General features: G+C 43.7%; 1 pseudogene; it reads right to left on the bottom strand.

The window, feature by feature from the left end:
• Positions 1-3,712: 3,712 nt before the first annotated feature.
• Positions 3,713-13,461, bottom strand: LOC125359351 (annotated as a pseudogene).
• Between the last annotated feature and the right edge of the window lie 251 nt (positions 13,462-13,712).

Here is a 13,712-nt window from a genome sequence, read left to right on the forward strand (position 1 = left end):
TAAATCCTCAATCCTCATTATGAATATCTATGCAAGTCTTACAGAAGATTTTATCAAATATGAATCAGCAGGATATTAATATACATCACAGGCAAGTACCATTGCAAGAATTATTCACTATTAGGAGATCAGCTAATGGAATTCATCATACTAAGTTAAAAGGAAACAAAATACCACTGGCTGTTTTAAAAATTCAACATCTAATACTGATTAGATAAATAAAATTCATATTAATTTATACAGTAAGTATTCTTTAGATTTTATAAATATATGGCTTAAAAGCCAGCATCATGGTTCTTGCTGAAACTCAAAAAGCATACCTGCCAAATCTGTGACTAAAGCAAAGATATATATTGTCATCATGATGATTTACCATTGTTTTAGAAAGGCTAGCTAAGATACATAGGAAAAAAAGGAAGTCTGGGCTTTATCTACTAGTAAAATGAAACTCATTGGTAGATATGATTATCTATCAAGAAAACCTAAAAAAATTAACTAAAATATTAGAAATCATAAGAAATTCTGTAAAACACTTGGGTACAAACATTAATTGGTAACAGTATTTGTCCTATGTACTAAAAGGATGAGAAATAGGGACTGGGAAAGTGGCTTAGTGGTAGAGTGCTTGCCTAGCATGTATGAAACCCTGGGTTCAATTCCTCAGTACCACATAAACAGAAAAAGCTGGAAGTGGTGCTGTGGCTGAAGTGGTAAAGCACTAGCCTTGAGTACAGAGAGGCTCAAGAACAGAGCCTAGGTCCTGAGTTCAAGCCCCAGGACTGGCAAAAAAAAGTATGAGAAATATAGTGGAGTAAAATTCTACATCATCACTTTAATAAAACAATAACAATTTATAAGAGACAAATTTTAAAAATTCTCTGCTAATATCTAAAAATTACAGATAAAACAATGTATCCTGTTTGGGGATTGGAAGATTAAATGGTATAAAAATATCAATTTCTGGGCTGGGGATATGGCCTAGTGGCAAGAGTGCTTGCCTTGTATACATGAAGCCCTGAGTTCAATTCCCCAGCACCACATATACAGAAAACGGCCAGAAGTGGCGCTGTGGCTCAAGTGGCAGAGTGCTAGCCTTGAGCAAAAAAAGAAGTCAGGGACAGTGCTCAGGCCCTGAGTCCAAGCCCCAGGATGGCCAAAAAAAAAAAAAAAAAAAATCAATTTCGTAGGCTGGAGGTGTGGCTCACGCAGCAGAGTACCATATAGTAAGCCTGTAAAGTTCGAGTTCAAACCCAATACAACCAGTATATGTATATATATATATATATATATATGTATATATATATACATATATATATGTATGGTATCATTGTCTCCTTAGATTAACTTCTGACAGCACCAAAACTTGAATATAACCCAATTATAAACAGTTGTCAAAGTTTTATATGAACAAAATAATAACTGTGAAATCTAGCACACATGTTCAAGATATTATTACTAATATAAATATCTAATCTGAAAAAAAAATCTGTTACTGTTTGTTTCCTCATATCCACCTAGATTCAAAAGTAAATTACCAATTTCTAAAAGAAACCATCTTCAAATATTTCTGGAGACTTAGATATGTCTAAACAGTAAACACTGACACTAGCGGCTCACAAGATGGGTTGCCTTGTGGACCACATGGCTTCTTTGTTTTAAGTGTGCCTTCTCAAAAACCAAACAAGGCAATCAGAACAAAGGGCCTTTTTGAATCAGAAATTTCTCTCTCTCTCTCTTTCTTTCTTTCTTTCTTTTCTTTCTTTCTTTCTTTTTTTCTTTCTTTCTTTCTTTCTTACCTCCCTCTTCCCTCCCTCCCTCCCTCCCTCCCTCCCTCCCTCCCTTCCTGCTCACTCTTGTTCTGGTACTGGGCTTTTTTTCACTCAAGGCTAGTGTTCTACCACTTGAACCATACCTCTACTTCTGACATTTTGCCTGTTAATTGGAGATAAGAGTCTCACAGACTTTTTTGCCCAGGATGTCTTCAAACTTTGATTTTCACATCTCAGACTCTTGAATAACTGAGATTACAGGTGTGAGACATGAGCACCCAGCTAGAATTTATTTTCTTGAGAGGTCAATTTTAGGATTAAACAAAAAAATTTAGTGTAAACATTTTTATACGAATTTCAAGACATCACACACATATGTGTGTGTGTTTTCTCTGTGGAATTTCTTTTACATTGTATTGTTAAATTTAATGAGCACTATAATGTACAGTCTACAGAATAATAAATTCAAATATGTATTCATTCACACATTTATTATTTATTAAACCTTGCAAGTACCAGAACAGCAGTTACTTTTGAGTATGGGAATTTGGGATGATTTATTTCTTTATTGTGTACTGTTCTTTTGAATATGTTTTATGCCTATAATGGGAGGAAGGAGAGTGGTTAAGAAAGAGCAATATAGATAGGGTGAGTTTGATCAAAGAACACTCTATGCATGTTGTAAATATCAGAATGAAACCCCTTAATTCAATTAATTTATGCTAATAATTTTTGTAACATGTGGGTATTTAAGAAGGGAAGAATGGAAAGCTAGTCTCTTCCTGAAAACTTAAAAATAAAATTAAACACCTGCATTTTCTTTCATGGAATTTGATTTATAGGTCCACATTTCTATTAAATGTAGGGCCCAACACACCTCAGTTTATTCTTTCTTATTCCAGTGCTCAGTCCTGACTCCTTTTTTATTCTCACTAAGGACCTCTGAAAGGCTACCCTGTCACCCCTGCCGATGGCATCTAGGAGCTGGAGAAAACAGTCTTCCTGGGTTCCACTGTAGTCACAGGCTCGGTGGAGACTTTTCAAGCTGAAAGAGTCTAAAAATTTCTTCATTTTCCTTTCACCCTCAGGTAACTTTGGCTTTTATGGTTTGTGGCCAGACTTCCTTAGCCAACCCAGTGTCTTTCCAACACCCCTAAAGCCCCATCCTGTCCCATTAGAAGCTAGTCTGATGAACAGAATTGTTTGGGAGAGATCTCAGAAGAGCTGAGGTGACTACAGAACTATACAAGCAGTGTCACCTTGATTAAAACCACTCAAACTATGTAATTCTATGGCTTCATAATTATTTTCTTGGCATTATGCCCTAACCCACAGCCATAGAAATACGAATGCTTTGTCTTTTGAGATGGCAGATAAGGACTAATAATATGAGCATATAGGAGAGCCTTTTATGATTCAGGACCAACCCAATGTGAACTGATAGAGCTGTCTTGACCTCATGCTACGGAGGAATGGGAATGGAGGATTTTTTGTTTGTTTGTTTTTGTTTTTGTTTTTGGTGCCAGTCCTGGGACTTGAACTCAAGGCCTCGGTGTTGTCCTTTTTTTTTGCCAGTCCTGGGCCTTGGACTCAGCCTGAGCACTGTCCCTGGCTTCTTTTTGCTTAAGGCTAGCACTCTGCCACTTGAGCCACAGCGCCATTTCTGGCTGTTTTCTATATATGTGGTGCTGGGGAATCGAACCCAGGGCTTCATGTATACGAGGCAAGCACTCTTGCCACTAGGCCATATTCCCAGCCCTGTTTTTTTGTTTTGTTGGTGTGTTTTTTGTTTGTTTGTTTGTTTTTTTGCTTGTCGAGTCTAGCACTCTACCACTTGAGCCACAGATCCAACTCCAGAGTTTTGGTGATTCATTGAAGAGAAGCATCTCATGGACTCTTCCATCCACACTGGTGTGAACACAGTCTTCTAAGTAGCTGGGAGTTTATAGATGTGAGCCAGCAGCAGTACCTGGCTGGGTGACTGGTTCTGAGGGAGGAAGGTGCAGTGGTTTTTGGAAGGAGAAATGGAGACAGCAGCCATCAGACCAGACCTGGGTGTGTCCACCATTCTCTACCTTCCTCGCAGGCTCTGCCATTACCCACCTTCACACACGGCCCCAGCATCCTCATCATGTCCACAGTCAAAGGTCTCCACCTGCTCACAGGCAGCCAGAGCCTTCTCTGTCCCATTACACAGGGCCACCCGAATGAGCACCGGCACGGCCATGCCTGCTACTGGTGGGTACAGCACGGCTGCAGGTGTGTGTTTGGCTGCCCCGCAGCCCAGCTCTTGGCACACCACAGCCACATCCTTCATGTCCCAGCCGTCATCGCACACAGTGCCCCAGCGGCCTTCCCGTTCTACCTCCACCCGTCCTTCGCAGCGGTGGGGACCGTTCATGAGACGGACTTTGGGAGGTGCCTCTGCCAACAGAGAGGGTTAGAGCACATTCAGAATGTACAGTCTTCAGTAGTATTGAGAGGGGTTGTCTGATGGTGGTGAGCATGTGGTAATGGGGGTAAGGGGTTTGCTAAAGTACAGATACAGAGCCCTGGCATTGTCCCACCTCCTTACCACGGCCTACAGCAGTCATAGCCCATCAGTGGCCCCCCACACAGGGAGACCTGGAGAAGAACTCTAGATTTCACTATGAATACAAAGGGATGTGGGGGCACAAAGATTTATGGTTTGGTTTTCATGAGCTCAAAATAGTAAAGACAAAAGGGACATAGGAAGGGTGAGCAAATGTAATCATGCTGTTTTGTAGACACTATGTGGAAAATGAACTATGTAACTTGTGAGCAAGGATGGGAAGGGGAAACTGGGGAACAGGCAAGAAAGGGGTGACATTGTCCAAACACAAAAAGGTATTCATGACCTGACTTGTGAAATGATAGTACCTTAATAATAACAATAAAATTATATTTGAAAAAAAACCTTAAAGACAGGAAAGGCCAGAATGAGATATTTTCTATATTTGCAGATGATAGCTGAGTTCTGGTGGCTTATACCTGTAATTCCAGGTACTCAGGAGGCTGAGATCTGAGGATTACAATTTAAAGCCAACCCGGGCTGAGAAGTCTGTAAGACTTTTTTTTCTAATCAACCACTCCAAAGTCAGAGGTGGCTCAATTAATAGAATGGCAGCCTTGAGTGAATAAGCCAAGTGAGAGGGCAAGGTCTTGAGTTCAAATGCCAGTACTAGCACAAAAAATAAAAATAAAGATAGAGACAAGAGGGCTGCAATAAGGAAAAGCCTATGGTCAAATGAGCTTACTCATTTTTTAAAATCTTCCATACTTCATTGATGACACTGCCAATCATAGGCACATTTTCTTTGTGGAAGAGAGATAAGCACATTTATAGCCTGATTAATCTCTAATATCTGCCTATTTGATAACTAATCTAATTAATTCTGTTGAAGTGTCTTGCAGTGTTGTCAACATGGGTTTTGAATTGCTATCTAGCATCTTAAGTAGCTGGGAATAAAGGTATAAGCCCAGACACCCAGTCTGTTTGTTTGTTTCTTTGTTTGTTTTGTTAGTAACTCACATATTGTTTATTTCACACACATACACACACACAGAATTATAAAAGTAAAAGAGAAATAAGAAACAGTAGGCCAGTGATAACACTTGTTAAGAGAGTTAATGGCCCTAGTAGAACTCTGATTCCCCAAGGGGTTGGGAGCATCCAGTAGAAAGGGACCACAAACTGTGGCTTGGTATAATTGCAACAGGTTCTCTGAAAGGAGTCATTGAACACATCCTACCTTTGACGTGGAGTGTTACCTCCGCACCACGCTTGGACCCGAAACCATTGTCAGCCTCACAGAAGTAGTTCCCAGAATGCCATGCACTCAGAGACAGGTTGAAGGATGCTCCCCCTCTGAATGGTGCTGAGGCATTCCCCAGGATGGATGATATTTTCATGGAAAAACCAATATAGGACAGGGGGAGATGCTCTACTATCTTCACAATGAAGCTCTATGACATCTCCAATGAAGGCCTGGGCTCCAGGAGGACCAAAGGTGAGGAGAGGACGCGACACTGGAACTGACACACAGGCACAAGGTGGTGTGTTTTAGAACCCACTCTGTCCTCACTCAAGGGCTCTCACAGCTCGGTCCCCATTCCCGAATTCTTTCCTAAGGTAAGCGCCCTCCGCAGAGATGGTTCTTGCAGAGCTTTGATGAGTTCTGATGAAGTATTATGCAATCCATGCCTCTGACCACTCCATGTAACCTGTCATCTGTCCCATCTCCACTCCTTCCTTTAGTTCCTTGATCACTGTTGCCACTGCCACATTTCCTCTTCATGTTCTCGATCGTGGGTTTTTGTTTGTTTGTTTGTTTTATCATCGTGGATCATCCTTACTGCCACAGAAGGAAACTCACCCCGGTTGGGAGTTGCTAGGAGCTGAGTGAGTGCTACTCACCTCTCACAGTGAGGGTCACCACCTCACTGTGGATGGGGCCGTAGCTGTTGTCGGCTGTGCAGTAGTATCCGCCGGCATGGCTCGCCCTGATGGCAGGGATCTCCAGCTCTGCCCTCTGGGAACGCTCCGTTTTCCTCCCCAGACTCTCCTTCATGTTCTCCCTGTGCCAGGAGAACATGGTGTACCCTGTGCCTTCCTCCATGGAGCAGATAAGGACCAGTGTCTCCCCTTCCACTGCCTGGCCCCCTGGAGGCTGGGTCTCCATGGAGACTTGAGACACAGGGATTCCTGGGAAAGGAGAGGGCAGGTGAGGGCCAGGCAGGGGAAGGCAGGGGTGGGGATGGGGTCTGGTACCCACTGCTGAGCCTCATGCAGGTGGGTTGGCTGGAATTGAATGTTTGAAGTCCACCCCACTGGCCCAAGTGTTCTGGAGGGGAGAGGACATTCTTGGAGACATTACATAGGGCCAAGTCTGTAGTCTGATGCTCAATAACGATCCTGCCCTACTCTCCACGTGAATTAGCAAGGTGGTTTGAGGAATATACCTGAGCCAGTGACCAGAATCAAATTCCAGTTCTGTGTACTGGGTTACCTGAGGCAAGTTTCTATCTCTTGATCTGTCTGTTTGTCTCTGTTTTCCTCCCTCCCTTTCTCCCTCCTTTCCTCCTTTTTTCCCTCACTCCCTCCCCTCTCTCTATAGTACTGAAGTTTGAACTCTTGGCCTTATACTTGCCATACAGGCACTCTACTGCTTGAGCCATGCCTCCATCCCTTTTCTACTTTAGTTATTTTTTGGGTAAGGTCTTGCTTCTTTGCCTGAAGTGTCCTCTGACCAGGATCCTCCTACCTCTGCCTTCCCACATAACTGGGATGACAGACATGCACCACTATGTCTGGCTCATTGGTTAAAGTGAGGGCTCATCACCTCTCACATAGCTGGGATTGCAAGAACCAGCCACCACACATGGTTCCAAGTCTCTTAATTATGCTTTATATATTTTCATCTGTAAAGTAGGAATAACTATAGTACCTACTGTACTACAGAGGTATATTGAAAAGTATGTTTCAGGGCTGATGAAAGGACTAAACATTAAACGGCTCTGAACCGCACCTTGTACGTGGTAAATGGTCCTAACTTTTTCTTTCTACAGCTATATATGAACATCACAGGCTCTAGAACTAAACACCTCAGTCTGAGTTCAGGCCTGGCCTATGGCCATCCTATTATAAATACCAGGAATTGCTACTGTGGCTTCCTGTGATTATTCCTTATGCTTTCATTGCTCTACATGGTGCTTCGTAGCTGGGGGGTGGCTCCTTGAAGAGAGAGACGCTGATTTATTCACCTCTTGGTATAAATGAACATACCTCAGTGTCAACTGTATGGTAAAGGAGGTTGATATGATTACTTTTCTGCCAGAGAGAGCAAAGTTATTAGGAAATAATGCCCCCACAGAAACTATCAGAGAAGAGTCATGGTAGTCCCCACACCCACTGGCATCAGGCTACATCGCTGAACAGAGCTCATCACGTGGCGGGTGTTCCGGCTCTCCCAGGCCGCCCAGCCCATCAGGGCTCACTCACTCTGTACATTGAGATAGGACTGCGCACTCTTCTTGGAGACACTGTGAGATGCTGTCTTTGCCTCGCATTGGTAGTAGCCAGAATCTTCTTTCCATATTGCTGAGATGGTAAATGCTGAGGATCTCCGGCCTGACTGCAGAGTGTGGCTGCCTCAGAGGAAGGAGTAGTGCAACTGGGTTGTTGACCGATCGGAAGGGAGCCAGGTGCTACAGGACAGGGTCACTGATCTCCCCTCAGTGGGCTAGGTGGGGCTGGCTGACAGTGTAGGTGCTGGAAACAGCTCTGGAGGGCAGAACAGAGACCCCTGTTAGTGATGTGGAGTAGTGGCCTTGGTGAGCAAGGCACACAGACCTAGACTCAAGGAAACACAACCTATCTCCCTCGCTGAATGGTCTTCACTACCCTGTCCCCTGCTCCTCCCACACAGGCTTTTCCCCTTGCCCGACTCAGACATTTGAAGAGAAGGGCCCTCACCTTGGACACTGAGCCACACCGAGTTCGTTTCTTCTGTCACATCTACAAATAGGAAAATTTTCCTGTCTGCTTTACAGAAATAGGAGCCTCTGTCACTGAGCCTTGCATTGGAAATGGTATAGCTTGAGGCACTACTGTAAGTGGCGATCCGAGCTCCATCCTTGTAGTACATTAGTCTCTTTATTTTAACCATTGTTTTTCCCAGAGCACCTTATTGCCACCTGGTCTCCTTCATAGGCATTGTGAGGCATGCTGATGCTCAGCCAGTCTGCAAAAGAAGCGAGATATCTGCCCTAGCACTTCCATGATTCTGCTCATGGGGCAAAGGGATTGGGCTCTATGCACAAGTCCAGAAGCTGAACACTCACTGCTGCCTTAGCAAAAATGGGCTCAGTGAGCTTTCCCGCTCAACCAAGATTAGCTCTACCTCAGTTAGTTGTTGGGATCCGGCCTTTAGACTTAACGGGGGGCTTGACGCCCTTCCCCCCAAGCCCTAGGGGAATGAGGAAGCAGGCTACGTTTTCTGGGTCCGGAACCAGAAGAACTGGCTTTGCACCCAGCCCCCAACTCTCCCGCCAGCCCAGGCGCCTTCCACTCCCGCCAGCCCAGGTGCCTACCTGTCCTGCCCTGGCTGGGCGCTTTCGAGTGACATTAGCTCAAGGGGATCAGGTGACAGCTTTCAGCCTATCGGCGTCCTGGCCGATCGCCTTCTCTTGGAATTATCTCCCTTTACCTTCACCTTAATAAAGCAGTTGGCTCCAGAAGCTTGCTCCGAGACTTGCGTAAGTCTGACTTTGTTTATCGGTAAGGAGGCGGGCACGCTTTCTCATTAGGCCATGCGCATGTGAGGTCGGCCCTGACCCCGCCAGTCCCATCCTAGCTATCTGCCGGCCGGGTATTCAGGAGAGAGGACGAGAAACAGGGGTGGCGAGAAACCTAGCAGAGCCTTGAACCCCACGCCGGGAGAGGCTACCGAGCCCGACAGTTAGTGACATTCTTGTTCTCTGCACATCCCACTGGCCATATGTCTATAATGTTATTCGATGCCTTTTTTCCCCAGCTGCCAATAGCTAGTCTACAGATAGATTTATAACTATCCCTCTCAGGTTAAGGCTAGAATCATGGTTCAAAGTGGGGACTTGGTGGCTCATGCCTGTAATACTAGCTACTCCGGAGGGCTGAGATCTGAGAACCAAGGTTTGAAGCCAACCTGGGCAAGAACATCCATGAAACTCTTATCTCTAATTAACCACCAGAAAACTGGAAGTGGTTCTGTGGATCAAAGTGGTAGAGTGCTAGCCTTGAGAAGAAAAGCTCAGGGAAGCACCCAGTCCTGAGTTCAAGCACCACAACCACCACCAACAACAACAATAAAAAGAATCATGGTTTAAAACAAACCTAGGCAGAAAAGCTCTGAGATTCTTATCTACAATGAACTATCTAACAGCCAGAAGTGAAGGTGTGACTCAAGTGGTAGAGCATCAATCTTTTTTTTTTAATTATTTATTGTCAAAGTGACATACAGAGGTGTTAGAGTTTCATGTGTAAGGCAGTGAGAACATTTCTTATCCACCTTGTTACCACCTCCCTCACTTTTCTCCCACCTTCTGCCCTCCCCAATGAGTTATACGTTGGTTTACAGTGTATAGTTTTGAAAGTATTGCTGTTGGCATTGGTTCTTCTTTTATCCTTTGTCTCCAGGGGAACATCAAAATAGAGCACCAATCTTAAACAAATAACCTCAAGTACTACCATGACCATGAAGTCCCCCCACCTCCTGCCCCACCAGCTACAGAGCCGAGGCTAAGCAGAGATCAGCACTGGATCCTGGCTCTCTTCACCTCAGTCCTTGCCCAGATCCCAGCAGCCCTCAGCTAAGAGGCAGGGACAGGCCACACTTTCCAAGCCTCATAGAATGAAGGTGGTTCTCGGAAACATAAAAGCGTGAAGAGTTAACTCACCAGACTGGACAGTCACCGGAGCTGTGAGGGAAAGAGTCAGAGAGATTACCACAAGATCAGCAACCTATGTATTCTAAAAAAGCTGTTACTGCTGGAACTTGGCAGTAATTCTTTTCCTCTTATTCCTTTCCTTTCTCTCTCTGCATCTGTCTTTGTCTCTGTCTGTCTGTCTGTTTCTGTCTCTGCTGGTACTGGTACTGGGCTTGTACTCAGTGCTTGCACTCTTGCTTGGCTTTCTCATTCAAGGCTAGTGCTCTACCACTTGCGCCATGCCTCCACTTCCACTTTTTCAATGGTTAATGGGAGATAAGACTTTTGAGTAGCTAGGATTACAGGTGTGAGCTACCAGCACCAGGCCTCCTCCCCTTTACTTCTCTTAGATCTGCTGTGCCGCCAGCCCTCTATTTCTTTTTTCCTCTCCCCCTTCCTCTCTTCCTTCTTCCCTCCCAAACTTCACTCCTATGGAAACCAGTAAACATTTAATAACTCCCAACAGTTTATAAACACAATCATTTTCCATTACCAGAAGTCTGCCATTTTGTAGGTAAATTCTCAGGAGTTTCATTAGTTATTACCTCCTCTTCTACCTGCTTTTAAAAGTGCCCTGGCTGACTGCATCAAACAGCAGAGCTTCTGCAGGGCAAAGGACATAGCTCACAAGATAAACAGAAAGCCTACAGACTGGGAAAAGATCTTTACCGGCCATACAATGGACAAAGGCCTCATATCTAAAATATATGCAGAACAAAAAAAATTAAATTCCTCCAAAACAAAACCACAAAGAACCTACATCCCCCTCAACAAATGGGCTAAAGACTTAAAAAGAGACTTCTCTGATGAGGAAATGAGAATGGCCAAGAGACATGAAAAAGTGCTCTACATCACTGGCCATAAAAGAAATACAAATCAAAACAACATTGAGATTCTACCTCACCCCAGTAAGAATGTCCTTTATCAAGAAAACTAACAATAACAAATGCTGGAGGGGATGTGGCCAAAAGGGAACCCTACTTCATTGTTAGTGGGAATGTAAACTGGTTCAGCCACTCTGGAAAGAGGTATGGAGATTCCTCAGAAGGCTAAACATAGAGCTCCCCTATGACCCAGCAGCCCCAGTTTTGGGCATCTACCCAAAAGACCACAAACAAGAACACACTAAAGCCACCAGCACAACAATATTCATCACAGCACAATTTGTCATAGCTAAAATATGGAACCAACTCAGATGTCCCTCAGCAGACGAATGGATCAGGAAAATGTGGTACATATACACAATGGAATTTTTTTTCCAAATTTTTATTGTCAAACTGATGCACAAAGAGGTTACAGTTTCATATGTTATGCATTGGATACATTACTTGTACTGTTTGTTACCTCCTCCCTCATACCCCCCTCCCTCCTCCCTCTTTCCCTTTCCCCCCATGCGGTGTTCAGTTCACTTACACCAAACAGTTTTGCACGTATTGCTTTTGTAGTTGTTTTTCTTTTTTTACCCCGTGTCTCTCAATTTTGGTATTCCCTTTCAATTTCCTAGTTCTAATACCAGTATACATGGTTTCCAATATACTCAGATAAGATTACAGAGATAGTGTAGGTACAACCACAGGAAGGTGATACAAGAACATCGTCAATAATAGCAGCTACAGATACACATGGGAAGTTGAAAGTAGTTACAACTGTGATATAACAATAGTTTCCATAACATGGAGTTCATTTCACTTAGCATCATCTTATGTGATCATAAGGGTATAGCTATTGGGCTCTTGTGATCCTCTGCTGTGGCTTGCCTAAACCTGTACTAATTGTTCCCAATAAGGGAGACCATAGAGTCCATGTTTCTTTGGGTCTGGCTCACTTCACTTAGTATAATTTTTTCCAAGTTCTTCCATTTCCTGGGGGCAATATCATTCTTTCTGATAGAGGCATAAAATTCATTGGAATTGCCCCATTTGTAAGGAAATGGAAGGACTTGGAAAAAATTATACTAAGTGAAGTGAGCCAGACCCAAAGAAACATGGACTCTATGGTTTCCCTCACATGGAATAATTAGCACAGGTTTAGGCTAGTCACAGCGGAGGATCACAAGAGCCTAATAGCTATGCCCCTATGAATGCATAAGATGATGTTAAGTGAAATGAACTCCATGTTATGGAAATGAGTGTTATATCACTGTTGTAATTACTTTCAACATGCCATGTGAAACCATAGCTTCTTTTGCTGATGATCCTCTTGTATCCCTTCCTGTGGTTGTACTTGCACTATCACTGTATCTCATCTGAATACACTGGATACTGTATATACTGGTATTAGAACTAGGGAAGTGAAAGGGAATATCAAAATCGAGAGACAAAGGATAAAATGAGACAAATAACTCCAAAAGCAATACTTGCAAAACCATTTGGTGTAAACCAACTGAACAACTCATGGGGGAGAAGGAAAGAGGGAGGGTGGAGGGGGGAATGAGGGAGGAGGTAACAAACAGTACAAGAAATGTACTCAAGGCCTAACACATGAAACTGTAACCTCTCTGTACATAAATTTGACAACAAAATAAAAAATTAATAAAAAGTGTCCTGGCTATTTTCTTTGAGGCCAGTGGACTACCCATGGGGAACACACATGCCAGGAAGGATTCTGACAGAAATCTAGGTGCTTCGCATACTCTACCAGTGCTTGCTCTCCCTTCTCCCTGATTCTAGAACTACTGCTGTGTTTGGGTCCACATACAAGACTTTCCTTTATGGGAAAAAACCATGATCTCATGTAGCAAGATTGGAAGCCTATCCAAAATCTAAGTTGGGAGATAAAAAAATTCAGCCAAAGAAATGGTAGCTTGGTGTGGAAAGAAAGATTGGACAAAGAAGAATTTATGTAGGCTGGAAATAGAATTCACTCTCCCAGAAAATTCCTTAGATGACCTTTTTAAGTTTTCCAATGACCCTAGATCAAAGCTGAAATGATATCAAACACTGAAAACTCATCTGTCTTTGGCAAAGAGATAGGCAGTCTTTTGTTTTTCCCTAGGAACCATCCTCTGCTAACTACCCACCTCCATGCTACCTGCTAATATGGGATTAGGAGCAGAACCCTATCCCACCTCATCCTACCCCAGCAGACAAACTGTGCTCAAGATGAGCTTCTTGGGTGCCTAGACATAGGCTCTGGATTGGCTCTGCCTCAGCCCTTCTCCAGCATCCTACTCACCGAAGACTGGAAAAAGCAACCACAGCATCATGAAGATGGACAGAAGAAGGGTTCCCAGCAACAGTCAGATGCAGCTGAGATGGAGCTCAGGTCCTTAGAGCAGCTGTGTCTGTGTCAGTCAGGAAGCTGGAATGGGGCACTGTGGTTCAGCAGGGATTTTACTGAAATAGAAAAAGGAAGTAGGGAAGGTCTGTGTTAGTCAGGATTGTCCCACATCCCAATTCTGTGAGTGCTGAGAAAGTAAATGTGCTTCTCCTTTGCAGAGTTGTTTGGATGTATGTA

Source organism: Perognathus longimembris, chromosome 11 (genome assembly GCF_023159225.1).
Source record: "Perognathus longimembris pacificus isolate PPM17 chromosome 11, ASM2315922v1, whole genome shotgun sequence".
In the NCBI taxonomy this organism is placed as follows: Eukaryota; Metazoa; Chordata; class Mammalia; order Rodentia; family Heteromyidae; genus Perognathus; species Perognathus longimembris.